This window comes from Acomys russatus, chromosome 5 (genome assembly GCF_903995435.1).
Source record: "Acomys russatus chromosome 5, mAcoRus1.1, whole genome shotgun sequence".
In the NCBI taxonomy this organism is placed as follows: Eukaryota; Metazoa; Chordata; class Mammalia; order Rodentia; family Muridae; genus Acomys; species Acomys russatus.
Window position 1 is genome coordinate 37483414 of NC_067141.1, and position 19321 is coordinate 37502734.

The 19321-nt window shown below is 44.9% G+C and overlaps 1 protein-coding gene across 2 annotated transcripts in view; it reads right to left on the reverse strand.

The window, feature by feature from the left end:
• Positions 1-10272, reverse strand: part of Gcnt1 (glucosaminyl (N-acetyl) transferase 1) — a 35511-nt gene extending 25239 nt beyond the window's left edge. The window contains exon 1 of one of the 2 annotated variants that reach the window (XM_051146215.1): positions 10127-10272. The gene's annotated coding sequence lies outside the window, so the exon portion shown is untranslated. Of the gene's footprint in view, positions 1-9046; positions 9166-10126 lie in introns of those variants that run through there. The other variant, XM_051146214.1, reaches the window with a different exon arrangement.
• Positions 10273-19321: the final 9049 nt, after the last annotated feature.

Sequence of the window (19321 nt, forward strand, 5' to 3'; positions counted from 1 at the left end):
ACAAAAAACAAAAAACAAAAAAAAAACCAAAACCTCATCTAGTCTAAAGATCCAAACTTTGCTTTAATTTATGAAAAAAGAGACTCCAGAGGCCTAAGTGGCTTTTCTAGGTTTTGTTTGTTTGTTACCTTTGTAAACAAGATCTCCTTATATAGCTCTGGCTGGATTTGTAGACCTTGAACTCTGGCCTTGAACTCAGAGATCTCCAAGATTCAGACTTCAAATACTGTAATTAAAGGTGTGTACAATCCAACCCAGCTCTAAATGGCTTTCTAAAGGTCAGAATGATGTGGGAGGTTACCCTACGCCTGGAACTTCATCCTGACTGTCCTTCCACGTCCCCTCTCCATGGTCATTACTGGATTCTACACTTAGGGAGGAGTAGGCGGGGCTACACAAAAGCACCACAGGGAAATCATTTCCTTGTAGTCAGTATCATTCAAACATGGCTTCTCTTCCTTCTTTCCCCTTTTCAATTCAGGTAATTTCATTATCAACAGCAAAGACTTCTGTATCAGTCAACAAGATCATTCAAAGATATATTAATAGAATTCATTTTTATATAAAATATTAAAGAACCATGTAGATTATCTTATACTAACTCCTTTTTAAATTTCTATTTTTAATTTGTGTGTGTGTGTGTATGCATATGAGCACAGGGGCTCACAGAGGCCAGAGGTATCTGATCCCCTGAATTAGTTTCAGACCACCCATCATAAACTTCCTGGCATGGGTTCTGGGAATTGAACTCCCATGTTCTGCAAAAGCAGTAGCCACTGAGCCATCTCTCCAGACCACTACTACCTTCTTCTTTGTTTCAAAATTGCATCTACCAAAACTGAGCTCCCTTCACAATGGGAGTGATTTAGCACCAAGGACATATTCCTTCCCTATGGTTAGAAATACCTATGACAGGCCAGGTGGTGGTGGCGCATGCTTTTAATCCCAGTACTTGGGAGGCAAAGGCAGGCAGACCTCCATCAGTTCAAGGCCAGTGTGGGCTACAGAGCAAGTTCCAAGACAGCCAGAGCTGTGACACAGAGAAACCCTGTCTTGAAAACCAAAAACAACAAAACAAAACAAAACAAACAAACAAACAAAAAAAACCCCAAAAAAAGAAAAGAAAGAAAAAGAAAAAAGAAATACCTATGACACTAAATAAAGAGCTTGACATAAAGATAGTTATGTTTTATTATTTTATAAGTGTGTGTGTGTGTGTGTGTGTGTGTGTGTGTGTGTGTGTGTGTGTCTGTGTTTTATGGGATATACACAGTATATATATATACACCAAATGGGTACCTAGAATGGGAGGAAGTGATCCTCCATGTTGGTCCTGGGAATTGAAGCCAGGTTCTTTGTAGAAATAAGTGAGCACTTGTAGGATTTCTTTAAACCCTCTATTTTTGGCCAGAGTTTGTATGTTCAGGGAGCTCAGAAGTTTGTTGTCATGTTCTGTATAATTGACTTTAGAAGTATTTCATCAGGAAGTTGGGATTTATCTCAATGCTAAACGTTTGTCAAACATACAGGAGGTCCTGGGTTTGATTTCTAATACTGCACAAAAATACACAGGCGTGCGTGCGCACGCACACACAAACGCATACGCTGTAAGACATACAAGTATGGGTTTTCGTCTACCAGCTGTGTTATGCAGGGACTAAGAACCTCGTGCAGTTTTCAAGAAAGGCCACAGGGTAGCTACAGGAAGGCCTCCTAAGCCATAGCAAAGGCTCTACTAGTCAGAGGAAGGACTTCCCTGTAAAGTCTGACTTATTTAGCACAACACATTGAGTTCTAGTGCTCCAACTCGGTTGAAAGGTTAGACTTACATAGCAAAATTCTTCGTTGGCCTCACAGTGACAAAACAAGCGAACAACCTTGGCAAGCAAGTTAGTGCCTAAGGCACATTCCTATATCCAGTGGCTGATTCTAGAAAATTCTTGACCACCTGACTGCAGCTGGACCCTGCTGACCTTTCACAGAGGCTTGCTCAGAGCCCACAGTGATACAGTGCTGACGTGAGGAGACCGGCCTTTCAGTGCTCTCCTTCACCTGTTCTCACACAGCTGCCCAGAGAGCCAGAGCCCTCACCAGTGTGTTTACAAAAGCAACCAAAACCGCTCAGGCTGATTCTCAACAATAGCATGTGACCACGATGTGACAGAAGTAGTGGCTGATAGAAGAAGAAACCACATAACCAAACACTTAAATCATTGTAGCACTGCCAAGTATTTAAATGAGAAGTTTTATTTTACTTTTGGATAGAGCTAGTGATCCAACCCCAGAGTCTTCCACACCAGGCAAGCATTCTATTGAGCTATATGCCCACCCCATAAATACATTCTAACTGACAAATAATAGTATTTATGAGTACACGAGATACATGTGAGATTATATATATTACATATCATATATCATGTGTTATATATTCCAGGAGAACCCAGAGACTGTGTCAGTCACTCTTCACAAATTTTGTTTTGTTTTGGTTTTGGTTTTTTTGAGAGAGAGTTTCTCTGTATAGCCTTGGCTGTCCTGACTCACTTTGTAGACAAGGCTGGCCTCAAACTCACATGGATCCTCCTGCCTCTGCCCTCCAAGTACTAGGATTAAAGGTGTGCACCATGACGCCTGCCTTTAAAAAAAAATTTTTTTTTAACTCTTTACAATTTGAGCACTATGTGTGCAAATGTTCACGTGTGTGGTCAGGTGCACAGACTTGTGCCTACATGTGCATGTGGGAGCAGAGGTCAACATTAGATATCTTCCAGTCACTCTCCAGGTCATTTTCGCTTGCTTATTTTTTTCTGAGGCAGACTAACTCACTGACCTTCAAGTATGAAGATTCAGTCTAGCAAGCTCCTCGGATCCAATTCCTCCCCCACAGCTGAGAGATTACAAGCCCGAGGCTTCAAGCTCCCAGGGTACTTCAGTTCAGCGTCAGTAAAGTACTTACCCAGCAAGCACGAAGACCCAAGTTCCTCCCCTAGAAACCACATTAAGAAAAAGAACAAGCGGAGGAGGACGGTAGAAGCTAGCTAGACACAGAGCACACACTTGGGATCTCAGCACTGAAAAGAGACCGGTGGATCTCTGGGGCTCCGTGGACAGCTAGCTTTGCCGCATGGAATCCAGCCTTATCTTTGAGCCTTAGGTCCAACTCTGTCTCAAAAATTTAAGTGTAATCCTTCTGAGGAAGGACATTTAAGGTTGTCTGTTGGCAACATTGGCAAAAAATGGTAAGACAAAGACCCATGTCAGGTATTGCTGCCATTAGTCACCCAAGCACAAGGTAAAAGGTGAAAGGTAGGAAGCCGAGCTCAGAACAGGGTAGGGGCTCACCGCCAGTGCAGGCCAGGAAGTCCTGTCAGAGACCTCTACTGGGGGGAGGCGGGGAAAGAGTGTCAGAATCGTGACTACACCAGAAAAGAATTTCAGGCCAAGTTAGTGAGAAGGAGAGCTAGAGTTCATAAAGAGGGGGGAGGGGGTTTAAATAGGAATTTAAGCACAGTGGTTAATAGAAAGAGAGGTTCTTGGGGAAGACTACAGTATATCCAGATTGGGTGCAGGCTTAAGGGAAAGCAGCGACTCCTCGTCTTTACAGTCGCCATATACAAGATTTTGGTGGCTTCTGAAGAAACATATCAAATGGCTGCTAAGGAATTTAAGTGACTATATAGAATGGTTCCTAAGTATTAGACAGGACTACAAACTGACAGCAGAAAAACCCTAAGTCACCAGGATGGCTGGAGAAGGTAAGACACAAAACAAAAGTCTGTGTACACAGACTGTGTAAGCAAAGGTCTATGAGAAACTCAGAAAGTTTCCCAGGAATGAGACCACACCCAAGGACCCTGAGGAAGCAAGCTCACTCTCCAGCCCACCACATTCCTTCTCAGAAACTTTCACCCCTGTTCCCACTGGCTCACCAAGGCAGCCTTAGGTGGGACCCTTTAGTGTACATATGGCCCCACCTGTGAAGAACAGACTATCTGTTCACATCTTCCCAGGAAAAATGAACTCAACAGCAAAGAACATCATCCCAAACAGTTTTCCTGGAGCTCAGTCGTGAACCTTGGCACCAGAAAATACTCCTACAGGCTGACTGCTATTCAGTAAAAGAATGCTTGTCTTTCCCACAAGTCTTGTCCCTAGCACAGCAAAATTACTATTACTAAAAAGGAATAGCTTAAAAAAAAAAAAAAAAAAAAAAAAGGCAACTAGTTGAAATATCCTACATCAGAAAACAAGCTGAGTGAATGGTCTTGCTTCTTCTTTCAAGAAAGGTGAAATGAAGTCCTGGATGGCAGATAGAGAGCATCTTCATCCACCCTCCTCACAGACAGAGAGCACCCTGTCCCTGCTGTCTTTGTCATCTCTGGAATTTGGTCCTACCCTCTATTTCCACCATACTTTTTTTTAGCTTCATACCTATCAGATGTTTCCAGGAACAAACAAATGCAGGGTCTCCCAGCTCAATTCAGACAGAAATAGCACAAAAAAAAGCCCCAGAAACCACTGACCCCAGGTTTTCTGCCTACCCTGCATGTGTACCTGGTTCCTTATGAACCGCAGCCATTCCGGCCTCTCTCCTTGCACAGAGAATGAGGAACAGGCCCTTTCTCTCCCCACTCTGCCCTCTCTTTGGAGGTTTTACTATGAATGAGTATTTACAACCCAAGGTTTGTGGACATTTCTATTCCAGATCTCTCTAGTTGCGGACTCCTCAGCTCCATTTGGTTGTCTCACATTTAAAACACCTCCAAAAAGGAATTACTGTCCTTCCCCAACCTGGTACCAACCTTACCCTGCCCCACCACTTCCACCCTGTGGCTCTCCAGCATCATAAATGCTTTCTACCCCATCCCACTCAGTCTTTCATGCTAGAAACTGGTGAATCATCCCTGCTACCTCCCTGTCAACAGCACTGGTAAATAACCACTATCCTTCCGATTTTAACTACAGACCTAGTCTCAGTCTCTTGGCTTTTGGGTGTCTGGTGGGGCATTGGGTGGCACTGTTTGCTAATACCCACGCTTCCCTCCTAGGTGGCTGCACATGGCTGCACAGGCAGTGCCACATGGCTGGTTCAGGAAATGAAGCCTGTGTTGCTGTTTGCTCTGGGGGCAAAGAGTCATGTGTCCTGCAATGGCACTGTGAGTCCCACCTGTACCCACCCTCACATGGTTCTCTGCACAGCTGCAGTATGATCGTGGTGCACGCCTTTAATCCCAGCACTTGGGAGGCAAAGGCAGGCGGATCTCTGTGAGTTTGAGGCCAGCCTGGTCTAAGCGAGTCCAGAACAGTCAAGTCTACACAGAGAAACCCTGTCTCAAAAAACCAAAAAAAAAAAAAAAAAAAAAAAAAAAGAAAGAAAGAAAGAAAAGAAAAGAAAACCCCAGAACCCACCAGCTGGCATTACCACTACCATCATATCCAGGATCCTACAAACAACCCAAAGGCCTTTGTCCCAGCCATTTTCCTCTTGAGCTCAATGTCTTTCTCCTAGAAAGCCATCCCTTAACTCACCTCGTTGCTTCCTATTCACTTTTTGGGTATTAAATATGAAACACAACTTACATTGAAAGAGACCTTCCAGCCAGGCGTTGTGGCACAAGCCTGCAATCCCAGCACTCCGGAAGGCAGAGACAGGTGGATCTCCGTGAGTTTAAGGCCAGCCTGGTCTACAAAGGAGTCCTGAACAGCCAAGGCTACATTGCAAAACCTTGTCTCAAAACAAACAAACAAACAAAAAACAAAACAAAACCAAAAGCAATCCCCCCCCAAAAAAAAGTTAGGAAGCACCTGTGACCATGTGCTTGTCTGTCTCTTTCTCTAGCCATCAGACTGAAGGATGCAGTGAACCGATAGATGCTCAGCCATTTACTCCATCGTGGTCACAGCTTAGCCCCAGAACCAACAGTGCCTGTCTCAGTTTAAACAGCTGTTCCGTGAACAAGCAACCAACCCCAGTACCCAGGACCTTAAGAAACCATGGCTACCACTTTAAACAGAGAAGAACTAACCATGGGAGGGGTTGCTTAGGAATCTCCCAATTGGATGTGAAAGCACAGATCCATATCTCAGAAACTCCAAGTGAGGCTGGGGACAAAGCCCAGTGGAAGAGTGCCTGCCTAGGTAGAGCAAGGCCCTAGGTTAGATTCCCACCTGGCAGAGAGAAGAAAAAAAGGGGGGGAGGGGCAGGGAAGAGACTCCAGTATTTTGGTAGATTTGTTTTTGGGGGGGGGTCACCACCCTCCTTTCAGCTGTCCACAGAGAGCTTTAGGGAGCCAGCTTCACAGATGCACAGGTATGCATACAACCCAGGGGCCCTTGCCTTCTCCTGCCTTAAATACTCTGTTGCTACCAGCCTGTAATTTTCGCAATTTGAACAAACACACGAACAAAAATCTCAAAAATTATGTAGCTGGTCCTGAGCTTTACAAAATACTTTGATTTTTGAAGGGGCCAACCACAACTACTTCCTGGTTAAGAACGCACTTTTTATAACCTGGGCTATGCTCCCCAAGCTTATGTGAGGCCTAATAAAAGGGGTCACATTTTCTTCCTGTATCAGTAGGATATGGTGTTCTTTTTGTTAACTTTTGGTTTCTTAGACTACAGAGATGCGTAGGAGAATGCTGATAGCTCTAAACTGATTCTCTTCTACCCTATGGGAGCCCAGGGTTGAACTTAGGCAGTCAGGCTTGGCAGCAGCCTACTGGGCCATCTCATTTGCTTTATTCACACTGGGTCTCAGCACGAGAATTTTTGTTTAGGTTTTGCTGTTGTTACTTGTGGGAAACTGCAGCTGTGCTGGTACTGACCATTACTTGCTTTTGTCTGCAGCTGAAACATTGTGCTCCACTGGTTGCCTTCATTTTCCTTGCTTTGAGTCTTGTTATTTGGCCCTTGGTTTGCCTCCTCTTGGGGACTTTCCACAGTGCTGTTCCATCGCTGTTTCCTCCCCTATATAAGCCCCTCTGTTACTCCCAATAAATGGCATTCTCTCAGTACGAATAACCCACTGTGTGTCGTCTTTTCAATCCGCAGACCCTCGCTGCAGCCTAGACTAGCAGCATGGGGGCTGCAGTTATTGTTTGTTTGTTTGTTTGTTTGTTTAGGGGGGAAATCGCTAAGTAGGCCAGGGTAGCCTTGAACTCTTAATCCTTCTAGCCCAGCCTCTTGAGAGCTCCAGCTAAAGAATTCCTGTTTAGTTTTCTTTGGGACTGATACTGTCAACCCTACTTTTCAATATACATGGTCATTTGATAGTTTGTCACTTTCAAAAATCTGAAAGAAACATTGAGCGTACTAAACGAAAAATCAAATATTCCTTTTTAAAAGATTTAGTGTGTGTGTGTGTGTGTGTGTGCGCGCGCGCGCGCGCGCGCGTGCAACCTCTCTAGAGTGACCCATGCATGCTCTGAAGCTGGAGTCATGGTCAGTTGTGAGCTGTTCACCATGGGTTCTGGAAACTGAATTCTGGTTCTCTGCAAGAACAGCAAATGCTCTTAACCACCGAGCTGTCTCTCCATCCCCTAGTATTCCTTCTCCAGTTAACTTTCTAACTCTAGCCTTTATTAAGTTTTACAACAGCATAAACACCTGAAATCTCTGTGACAATAAAACTTAGCAGGGCACACAGCCATTTACAGGGAATAATTCTGTGCTCTTCGTAATAGAAAATGTCTTATAATTCAATGTCTTATTCAAGACATTTTTAATTTACTGATAGCTTCTCTAGTCGTTGACAGGAAGTACTTAACCCATAGTTCATTGATACTTAGATCTTTTCATGTGTAGGCCTACTTTCATCCTCAAAGGCTTGCTTTGCTCTCCAGGGAAATGTCTGGCAATATCTGAAGTCATATGAGGTTACTGTCATTGGAGTAGGGGCTTTGGGCACCAAGGGGGAACACAGATGCTGGTAAAAGCCCTATCAAGTGCGTAACAATCCTGTCACAGAACACATCTGGCCAAGAGCTAGGGCTAAATCTCAGCGGGCATTCCTTGCCTGCCAGGAATAGAACTCTGGGTTTGGTCCCCGGTACCATGTAAGGGGCTTGGTGGGGCTCACCTACAATCCAGCTCCTAGGAAGTGTTTACAGACCTATTAGAAGTTCAAGGTCATTCCCAGCTTCGTAGTGAGTTACAGGTTGCACAGACCCTATCACAAAATGAAATCTCTCTGGCAAAAAATGTCAGCAATGCTATAAAAACATATAACATTTGTCTCCGAAAGTAAACCTGACAGCATCAAACTCAACTTCCAGCGTCAATGCTAAGAATACAGTCCCCACAAGAACAAAGCTAAGAATACAGTCTCCAAAAGAACACACTTTACCTGATTTACACCAACAGTCATCTGGGAACACCCTTTTCTCAAGGGTTTTAGTTATTGACATCCTGACCCAAAACTCTAAGTATATTTCTCATTAATTAGCATGAAAATTAAAAAGTCACCGGAACCTTAGCTCTGTGCATAAAAGGCTGCATTACTCACTACTTCTGAAATACTACACACTTCATAGGGAAAGCATCCGAGCCAGTCCCGCTGCACATGCTTGAAATCCCAGCCCTCAGGAACTGCTCCGGACTGAAGCCAACCTGAGCTATACAATAAGAACCTGTCTCAAACCAACAGAAAGCACCATCTGACATTCAGAAAAGACTGCTTCCAAGAGTACTAATTTTTTTCTACCACTTAATTTCCTAATTGGCCGTTTCTAAGAAAGCAAGCTTTCCCCAAACTACTATCTTTAAAGTCTGAAAAAAAGAAAGGAGGGCGGAAGTTAGGAAAAAGGAAAGCAAAGATAGCTGTAGTTTTCCACCCTTCTAGAACTGAAACCTGCTCCCAATCCTCCTGCAGAGAGAAGGGCCCATGTGTGCAATAGCCTAAGCTAACTAACAGGTAATTTACGCTGATCTTTTAAAAACCATTTCACCCCTCCTCTTCCCTTCTTGCAGACAAACCTGCCTTTCAGAGCAGCTCTAAATGGGGGCAGCAGGCCAGAGGACTGAACCATGGTGTTTCCCCACCACTCACCAAATTCAGGTCACAGCCCCACCCACGCGCCTTCACAAGTCAACGCACCAGTGCTCTCTTGGAACACAAGCATCTCCTCCCAATTTGCCTCTAGCTCCATTATTTGTTACAACGAAACTTTCTCCTGCAGCGAAAAGACAAGGTAAAGAGTGCACATCACTCCTTTTTTTTGCAGAGCCAAACTCTGCAGGCAACTCCTCCACGGTGGAACTAACAGGCTTAACAGTCGCTGTGCAGGAGGGGGTGAGGGAGGGGGGGGGGGGGGGGGTGGGGGGCATCTTTTTTTCTACATTGAAAGAACTGGGAGCAGCTGTGAGGATGAAATTAACTTCTTACCCTTGAAGCGTGGTGGTGCACGTCTTTAACCTAGGTAGGCAGAGGCAGGCTAATCTCTTAGAGTTCGAGAAAGAAGAAAGAAAGAAAGAAAGAAAGAAAGAAAGAAAGAAAGAAAGAAAGAAAGAAAGAAAGAAAGAAAGAAAGAAAGAAAGAAAGAAAGAAAGAGAGAGAGAAAAGAATAACCCAAAAGACAAAAACAAAGAAACTAAGGAAGTAAAGTGTCTAATAATTACCTGTTTTCGCAACAGACCTGCAGCCCGAAGAACAAGGCAAAAGGAAGGGCAGCGACTGCTTGGACCCCAGACAGGCCGGTCTGTTTGCAATCCCCAAGGCAGTCATTCTCTGCCCTAGCGCCGGCTTCTGTCACAACGCCTCTTCGTTGGGCTGTGGCCCTACGAAGTTTAAGTCCTAGGCGCCCAAGGCACCGCTCTTACTGTTCGCCTCTTACCTTCCACGATCGCAGCCAACCCCGGTTTCTAAGCCCACACTCATTACGCGGGTCCGATAAAAAGAAGTCAGTAAGTGCCTTCCAGAGGCCACAGTGTACTGGTGTCCCACCGAGGGACCGGAAGGAGAGTAGGAAGAGGACGCCTGCTCCATCCTAGCCGGCGGCACCCGGCCCAAGTACCCTCTCTCCCCGCGCCAGCTCCACTCCCTCCCCGGCGCAGCCTGGCCCGCCCGTGTAGATCCGGCTTGGGACTGTCCAACTCTGCCGAGCTACCGCCGCTGGCCCGGCTAAGTTACCTGGAGCCTGTGCCTGCTGGGTGCACGAAACCGGGCTGAATCGGCTCGCACTGAGGATCCAGGCGCGCTCAGTCCCGGGCGCTCCGGACCTCGAGGCCCGCGCCACGCCCTAGGACGCACCCTCGAGACCACGCCCCCAGGACCACCCTTGAGACCACGCCCCCGAGCCCACCTGCGGCCCAGGCTAGAGGTGAGGGCGCCCTCTGGGCGCTGCGGTGGTCTGGGAAGAAAGCTAGGATCCAAACTTACTTCCTCTTGTTTCCTAGGACTTCTTGGTTCTCTGAGTCAAGTAGAACCAGGTACCTGAATGGAATCTTTTAAGAACTTTTATGCTTTCTTCCTCTGAGACAAGAAAGATGCCAACTATTGTCATGTGTGATTTTATTTTTTACTTACTTAATTTTTTGTGTTTATTTGTTTGCTTGTTTATTTCATTCAAGACAGGGACAGCCCTAGCTGTCCTGGAACTCTGGAGACCAGGCTGGCCTTGACCCCACAGAGATCCTCTGCCTCTGCCACCCAAGTGCTTCTGTGCACCACCACTACCTGGTTGTTATGTCTGATTTAAAAATAAATAAAAAGTTCAAATGCCATATTGTTTTCTAGATCGACCTTGTACCACATTTTGCATCAGAGGCACAGATGCTTTTGACGTTTGTGTCCCCACAATGTCAGGATTTCTTGAATAACCAATATATTCACAAGCAGCATCAGTTTTTGGATGCAACCCAAGTAATCCTGATTTTGTCTGAAAGCTGGTTCTTCTTTTGCTCACTTTAACTCATTGTGTTAACTCTCACTTTACACATTATGCTTTATACAATAAGTAATACACACATATGCTGGTTACAGAAACTGAGTTTGCAAGCAGGTGGGTCACCGGTGGGCCCTTGTATCAGGTGAGCATGCTTGGTGTCCCTCAAGGATAGACGTCAGTATCCATGGGAGTGCGGAGGGCAAGGCTGGGCTGTCTTGGAAGCAATCTGTACTGTTCACTCTCTTGGACTGTAGTACAGTGTCACACCAGTTGAGGAGAAGACAGCAGGGGCTACTGTGTGAGGCAATAGCACACCAGTTCATGTGAACTGTGTCCATGTGTCCTTTCTGCTAAGCCTGGGCCTTTCCTCTTCTGTGCTAGGGGTTGGCTTTTGGAGGATGTCTACGGTTGCTCTGTCCCCTGCTCTCAACACCACCCTAATCCCTGGAGCCTTACATGTGTGTGTGTGTAAAGCAATATCTGCCCTGCAGAAACAATGATCTGGGTGTTAATGACACCTTCCTAGAGAAAGGTTAATCTTGCCCCCTTCCCTAAGAGATTTTCCCACCAATAACAGTCTTACAATCTCTTGCTTTAATTTTATGCAGAAAAGAAATGTTATAATGCATCTTTTTAAAAAGTCTAATACTGGGCTGGAGAGAGATGCTCAGAGGTTAAGAACACTGGCTGTTCTTCCAAAGGTCCTAAGTTCAATTCCCAACAACCACATGATGGCTCACAACCACCTATACTAAGATCCAGTACCCTCTTCTGGCATGCAGGCACACATAATAAATAAATTAATCTTTTTTAAAAAACTTAATTCTATTATTATTTTGTGTGTATGGATGTTTTACCTGGAGGTATGCATGCATCACCTTCATGCAGTGCCCTCTGAGGCCAGAAGAGGCCATCAGTCCTCTATGTCAGTTAAAATTCTCTGTGTGGGTGGTAGAAATTGAAGTGGGATTCTCTGGAAGATCAGCCACCTTTCCAGCTCCTGTTATAATGCATTATGTGTTAGGTCTAGAACAGAGAGAGAACATGAGCCTCTTCTAATATCTCTCTCTCTCTCTCTCTCTCTCTCTCTCTCTCTCTCTCTCTCTCTCTCACACACACACACACACACACACACACACCTTCTACAAAATGCACTTAGTTTGCATTTGTTCCAACTAGATAAAAAGCAATTGCAATTTCTTTTCTCTTTCTATCCCTAATTCATTTGTCCCTCCACTAAAAGACAAAGTAATATTTTTTAATTCGTTTGGTAAAATCATTGTAAAAGTAAATGCACATTGAGGTCACACCATGCATTATGGAATGTTACAATGTGACATTTAAAACTAAGCTTGTCACTTGTTTTCATAATATCATTATAGATGGCTGTGAGTCACCGTGTGGTTGCTGGGAATTGAACTCAGAACCTATGGAAGAACAGACCCTTAACTTCTGAGCCATCTTTCCAGCCCTAATGAGATCTGGTGTCCTCTTCTGGTCTGCAGGGCTAATGCAGGCAGAGCATTGTATACATAATAAATAAATAAATCTTTTTAAAAAAAAAGAAAATACTGTCTCCTCTATCCTCACTGGACTGATTACTCTTCCTGGTTTTTTGTTTGTTTGTTTTTCAAGACATGGTTTCTCTGTGTCACCCTGGCTGTCCATGACTCACTTTGTAGACCAGGCTGGCCTGGAACTCACAGAGATCCTCCTGCCTCTGCCTCCTAGTGTTGGGATTCAAATGGTACACCACCACACCTAGCCACTCTTCCTGGGCTTACCTGAAGTAGTTTACATTTGTTTTAAACCATGAATGTTTACCTGAAACACGCTTTTCCTTTCCTTTCCACCCCCTCCCTTCCTCTTCTGTTTCATTTTGTTTTGCTTTGTGTTTGGTTGGTTTCCCTTTGGGCACTGTAATGGCTACCAGGGACTTAGGCGCGCTAAGAAATGCTTTGGTTACTGAGCTTCCCCACCAGCCAGCCCCTGACTTTACTGTGTACTGTCAGCTTTTCTCGAATAAGCCCTGCATAAGGCAGGGGACGACTTGCTCCTCTTGCAGAGGATTCGGGCTTCGTTTCTAGAACCTGCACGGCAGGCAGCTCAGAGTCCCCTGAGAAAGTCCAGTTCCAGGGGATCTAGTGCCCTCTCCACGGGCACCAGACACATGGTGCATATAGACACATGCAAGAAAATACTCATACATGTAAATTTTTTTAAATGATCATTAAGAAAGAGTAAGTCTTATTTCCCAGTTGGATGCAATATACCATATGAGCAGTCGCTTGCCTTTAAATGCTGCTATTGCACATATGCCTCAGACTATACTACATTTCTGGGTTGGATTATGGGCATGTGTGAATTAGGACCTGGTAAGACAACAAAAATCAAAGCAGTTTTGTTTGTTTGTGTTTGTTTGTTTGTTTGTTTGTTTTTACGCAGAGAATTTAAGGAAGGAGGAGTTTGAAAGGGAGAAGGGAAACCACTGCTGAGGCAAGGGAGTTAACTGCAGGAAGCAGATGCCCTTGGCAAGAGAGAGGGAACCCCTGGGCAGCTGGAAGGGAGTGCTCCCATGCTGGGGCCTTATTTCTGGAGGTCAGCCCTGGGCCTAGATACAGAAGAAGCATTAAATTCTAGAGAGCCCCACCAGCCGGGAAGACCTGTGACCTGCTAACAGCCAGAGGGAGATCAAGCAGATGTGGTGGGCCACTTTCCTCCTTGTTCCTCCAGCTTTCCATCTTCCCCACCACCACTTCCTACTGGCAAAACCTTCCAGAAAATGTGGTTTACTGAGGCCAGCCCCAGGACACAGTGTAGAGCAGTGAGCTTCTAGACTATCTTACCGAGCTTAGAAACCAACTCACTATCAGGAACACCAGCTGTCCTAAGATTAGTGTAGAGGATTCTAATAGGCACAACTGTTATACTACATACTAGCATACTTACAGGTACATTACCAGTGATCTATTTGTAAGTGATTGAAACAATTTAATATATATATATATAATTTATTTTATGTGTATGATTGTTTTGCCTGTAGTCTGTGTACCATGTGAGTCCTCCGTGCTCACAGAGGCAAGATGAGGGCATCAGATTCCCCAGGGACTAGAGTTACAGACAGTTGTGAGCATCTTTGTGGGGGATGAGAATCAAATGGGGGTCCTCTGGTGTTGTGCAATAAAGCTTTTCCTGGGGAAATGCAACACATGTCTACTCACCCCAGATAGGGAGCCCATTACAGACCAAAGTGTGGCTACCTCTTAAGTCCAACTCGGTGAACTATGACTTTGATTGGGGTCACTTAACAGGAGCAGAAATGATTCAAAGATAGCTGCATCACCAAAGCCCACCCCAGTACTGGCTACAGCCCGCAAAAGCTGGGAACCTGTGCACACTGCACAGCCTGCTGGCAGCTCAATGTCCGTTCCATGTGCCTCAGTGGGTCTAAACTTCTTCCAGGCAGCTGGTCTGGTGTCAAGAGTCCTCCTGGCAGCTTGGCTTGAGTGTCTTCTTTGCAGCTCAGCTTTCTTTGTTTGGGAGGAGCTCTCTCTAGGCTTTTACTGTTTACTTTGGCTGGGGGTGGGGTGCTCCTTCCCCCAATAGTGAATCTGGTCTGTTTCGCGGACTTCCTGGAGGAATTTTGAATGGTTTAACTTTCTGCTTAAGGAACTTCCCTGCAAGTTGGAATATTGTAGTCTCAGAGGAACCTAACTATCGCGCAACAAGCAGTCATTCAGGGCTCTTAACTGATGAGCCACCTCTCAGCCTGCAGCAATACCTTTTTACAAATATCATCAGAGAACTGTAGTATGTGATACACTCAAATGAGAGAAGGTCCCCAGTGGGCTGTGTCAGAGACACAATCAGACATGGTTACCTCCATGTCACAGTGTATTAAAGGATATAAATTTAACAACCTAAGTCGATTTCATTGGCTTTAATTCTCTATTTATTGTGGATTTTACTTGGTGTCCACAGCCATCAGCAATAATAACTTCTTTTATTTCAAACTAATTGCTAATGTTACTAATGTTATGGATGAGGCGATGTGTCTCCTGTACTCCTTTCATTTCTAACTTCTGATCCAGAAGAATTCACAGCAGGACACAAAACAGGGCTAGCAAATGACCAAGGCGGAAAAAGCAAGCACATGCTTCAGAGTGAAGGGCGGACGTAACATAGTGCAAGGACAAAGGGCGGCCTGGTACCTGGAGTCCTGGTCAACTGAATCTCTTCTCCTTGGGGCATCCTTCCTAGAAGAAGCAAAAGCTTTCTTAGAAGCTGCCCTTACCCATAATTCAGTCTGCTTTAATTATATGCATTAGATGCACCAATGTGTTTAAATGTGTAACTTCCCATAAAGTTGAGAAATACTAGAGGAAAGGGTAGCAGTGCCTTGCAGACTTCTTGACCCTGAGGGCTGGGGGTGGAGCTCCTTAATGGCCAGAGCCTATCGAGCCCTGTCCTTCCTCTTTTCAGGTCAGCTTGACTAGCTCACAGCCAGCTGCAAGCCCTCATAATTGCCTTCCTCAATGTTTTTCAGCTTTGCCATTCTAACCGTGACATTCATTTTAAGCCAAACATTTGTTGTAAAGTTTATTTTTACAAGATCACACATTGTGCACCACAAAGTTGTGTATAGCTAAAGCATGAGGGCGGCTGTGTTGAAGTCCAAGGTACAGAGCTGGTAGAGATGCCAGGACTTTTTTTTTTTTTTTTTTTGCACGGGATCATTTAGGTTTTGCAAACCAGGCCACAGGCGCAGGGTTGTCAAGGAGATGCAGATCTAGTGGCAACAGCTTTTGGGTGTCAGCCTAGGAAGGTCATGCAGGAGAAACCATGCTTTAATCAGAGTCCACAGATGAACAGGGTTCCTTTGCTGTGGCAGTTTGCCTGGCTAAAGCTCAGGAGTGACCAGGTGATGTCAGTGTGCTTGCTACATCTCAGTCTTGGGGCACTCCTTTTACAGTGAGGGGTTCATCTGATGTGATTGAGGACCTTGTCTGTCTGAAGCTCCTGATATGAATCGACATATTCTCATGTGTAATATTAATCAGCACATACGAATTATTTATCAGATCGGGGCTCACGGTGCGCTGGCAGATGGCAGGTGAGCACTTGTATAAACAAGATGCAGTCATTCTACCTTGGCACTTAGGATCATAATGGAGTAACTCAAGGCTTGGCACTGTCTGACAGCAAGCAATTCTAGAGCATCTGGAGCTTTCCCCAGTGTGCTGTCCTCTGGAGCAATGTGGAACTCAATCCACCCCTGCCCTCTGGGAAAGTGGTTAAAGATTAAAGAAATCACCTCATGCAGAGATTATCCAATCCTCAGGTGATTTCGGTAAGACCTATAGGTTACTTCTGTGCTTACTGAGGACACAGCCTCATGCAGGCCTTAAACTCCCAGTCTCAACTCATGAGTCATGAGCTCATTCCTAGGTCCCACTCAATGGACTGCTCAAAATCCTTTACTGGATCAAACTTTAGTCTGAGGTCTCTCCAAAACTTTTGACTGTTCCCCCCACCCCACCACCCCACCCCACCCCCACCCCCGCTTCAGCCTAAGGAAGTATTGGAACGAAGGATAAAGCGTAGGGTTCTCTGACAAGAAGCCACTTTTTGCTAGCCAGGAAGAAAACCTCTTCTTAGCCACTGTCCAATCATACAGAGTTCCTGCCCAAGCCACTCCCTGGGACTGGTCCTTCCTAGCATTGTTCATGGCTTCATGTAAGAAGAAACATAGAAGAACAAAGAAAGATGAGGAGAAAGTGGTTTCAAGATTTTTTGTATGTTTGTTTCTTTGGGTTTTGCTTTGTTGTTGTTTTGTTCTGTTTTATGAGACATGGTTTATCTGTGTAGCCCTGGCTTCTCTGTTACTCACTCTGTAGACCAAGCTGGCCTTGAGCTCAGAGATTTGCCCGCTTCTGCCTCCCATGTGCTGGGGTTAAAAGGCTGCACCACTACCTACCAGCTAACAGATTTTGTCTCTTAAAAATTTTTCTTTTTGCCAGGCAACGGTGGTGCACACCTGTAATCCCAGCACTTGGGAGGCAGAGGTAGGCAGGGGCCAGTCTGGTCTACAAAGGAAGTTCAGGACAGCCAGGGCTACACAGAGAAACCCTATCTGAGAAAGAAAGAAAGAAAGAAAGAAAGAAAGAAAGAAAGAAAGAAAGAAAGAAAGAAAGAAAGAAAGAAAGGAAAAAAGCTAGGCATGATGGTGCATGCCTTTAATCCCAGCACTCTGGAGGCAGAGGCAGGCAGATCATTGGGAGTTCGAGGCCAGCCTGGTGTACAAAGTGAGTCTAGGACAGCCAAGTCTACACAGAGAAACCCTGTCTCAAAATCCCCCCCCAAAAAAAAGAAAAAAAGAAAGAAAGAAAAGAAAAAAGAAAAAAAAAGGACAAAGAAAGAAAGAAAAAAACCCAAAAACTTGTTTTCTAATCAATCTCATCCTCCAGATCTTGGGATTACAAGTGTGCACCACCACGCCTGGCTGGTTTCATTTCTGTTGCTGTGACAAAAAGCAACTCAGGGGAAGAAACGGCCAATTTGTCATACGGGTCCAGGTTGCAGACCATTACTGAAGGAATTCAAGGCAAGAACTCAACCATCTAGTTCTGTATCTGCCCGTAGCAGAGAGAAGAGAATAGGAAAATTTGGTAGAAAATACAAGTTTGTGAAATACAACAGAATAACTATGTTGATGGCTTTTTGTTTCAACAGTAGTTATATCTTGACTCAACTTGAAGATACCTAAAGTCACTAGTTATCCTACAAACCTTGGGAGGTTGGGGGCATTGCTGGGTGATATAGTACTTTCTGTAGTACACACTACAACCAGAAGAAACAACAGCAAAACCAAACAAAAAAACCTGGACATACACAAAGTCAGTTTAATTAATCGATACTCATTAACTACATAGGGTATGTTTAGATCAGGTAGAATAACAGTGTAACTGGTTTACAAAGGAACTCTTGCCTCTTGGTTTTATGATAGTGAGAGGATACATGATATTGGTCTGTAATTAATGTGCTCATTGCTTACAGGTTGAAAAGGTGTGCTATAAAGTAGTGTGTAGCTGTAGAAATCATAAGCTATGCCCTGGTAGCTCCTGCCTCTGGTGCCAGCTTCTTAGAAGAGGCAGAGAGGTGGGTTTGAATTTGAGGCCAGTCTGTGCTACGTAGCCCCAACTAAACAGCGAGATCCTGAAAACAAGCAAGCAAACAAACAAAACAACAAAATCCCCAGCTGCACATGCCAAGGCTTTGTTGAGCTTCTCAGGTCTGCTAGAGGCTTAGGTGGTGGAGAAGCGCCTGTGTTGTCTATGCTGTTCCAGTTTGCTAGAGCCAAGCATGTCAGACCGTGTGGCTTGTACCAAGGAGGCAGTTTCTTTTCTCACAACTCTTTCTGCTGTTGTTCCTACTGTGGGTGGAATTCAGTAAGTGTGCCTGCTGGGCGAGTGCTCAACCACTGGATTTCCTGAATAGGCCTTAAAACCTTTCAGTCCTGGGCCCCTCAATGCTGCGATTCCAGTCCCAGCTACTACCCTGCCCTTGGCTTCTTCAGAATTCTTGAGGCTACAAGTCCAAGATCACAGTGTCAGCAGGGAGTGTCTCATTAGGCCTTTCTCCTAGGCTTGTACATGCAAAACTAACATTTCATATATATATTCCCCCCCAACAGTTATTTGCCCATATCCCAGCCTGGCTCTGAGCTCCCTATGTAGCTTGAGTTGGCTTAAGGCCGGCAAGCCCCTGGCCTCAGTCTCCTGAGTGCTGGAATTACAGGTGTGCTACCATTTCTGGGTCTTAGATCTCTTATACTAACAGTTCTTGTTTTAATTATAGATACTTTTAAGACACTTGGCTACCCACCCTCAACAGATGGTTCAACTCCTTTGCAGGACTGCCTGAAGGGATCCTCAAGAGATTAATGACATCCTAACTTGCCCCAGGCAGGCCTCCAACAGCCTCTGAGATGTTAAGTGGTAAGATAAATGGCCTTGGTCAGAAAGGAGGAAAGAATATATATAATCATTGTCCATGTGGGATGATGCTTCCGCATATCCACACCCATTTTAGAGATTCTATAGGAGATTGTCTGAGGAGAATTTTATGACTGTGCGGAGTTGGAATGGTGCAGGTCCAGATGCAAATTATCTTAGGCTATTAGTCCCCTCATTGTCCACCTCTGTTTCTGACCCAATGCACACACTCGGACAGAATAGCCATGCAGGTTCACAGATGTTTTAAGAATAAGAATTCCTGGGCTGAAGAAACAAAATGATCCAGCTAGTGTAATTGTTTTAGAAGTGAACTAACTGGAGCACCAAATGTGGCAAGAGCGCCCTCTGCTGCTATCAGGCTCACAAAACACACAAAACCACAAGTTCATCAAGCAATATGAACATCGGGTACTAGAAGCAAAT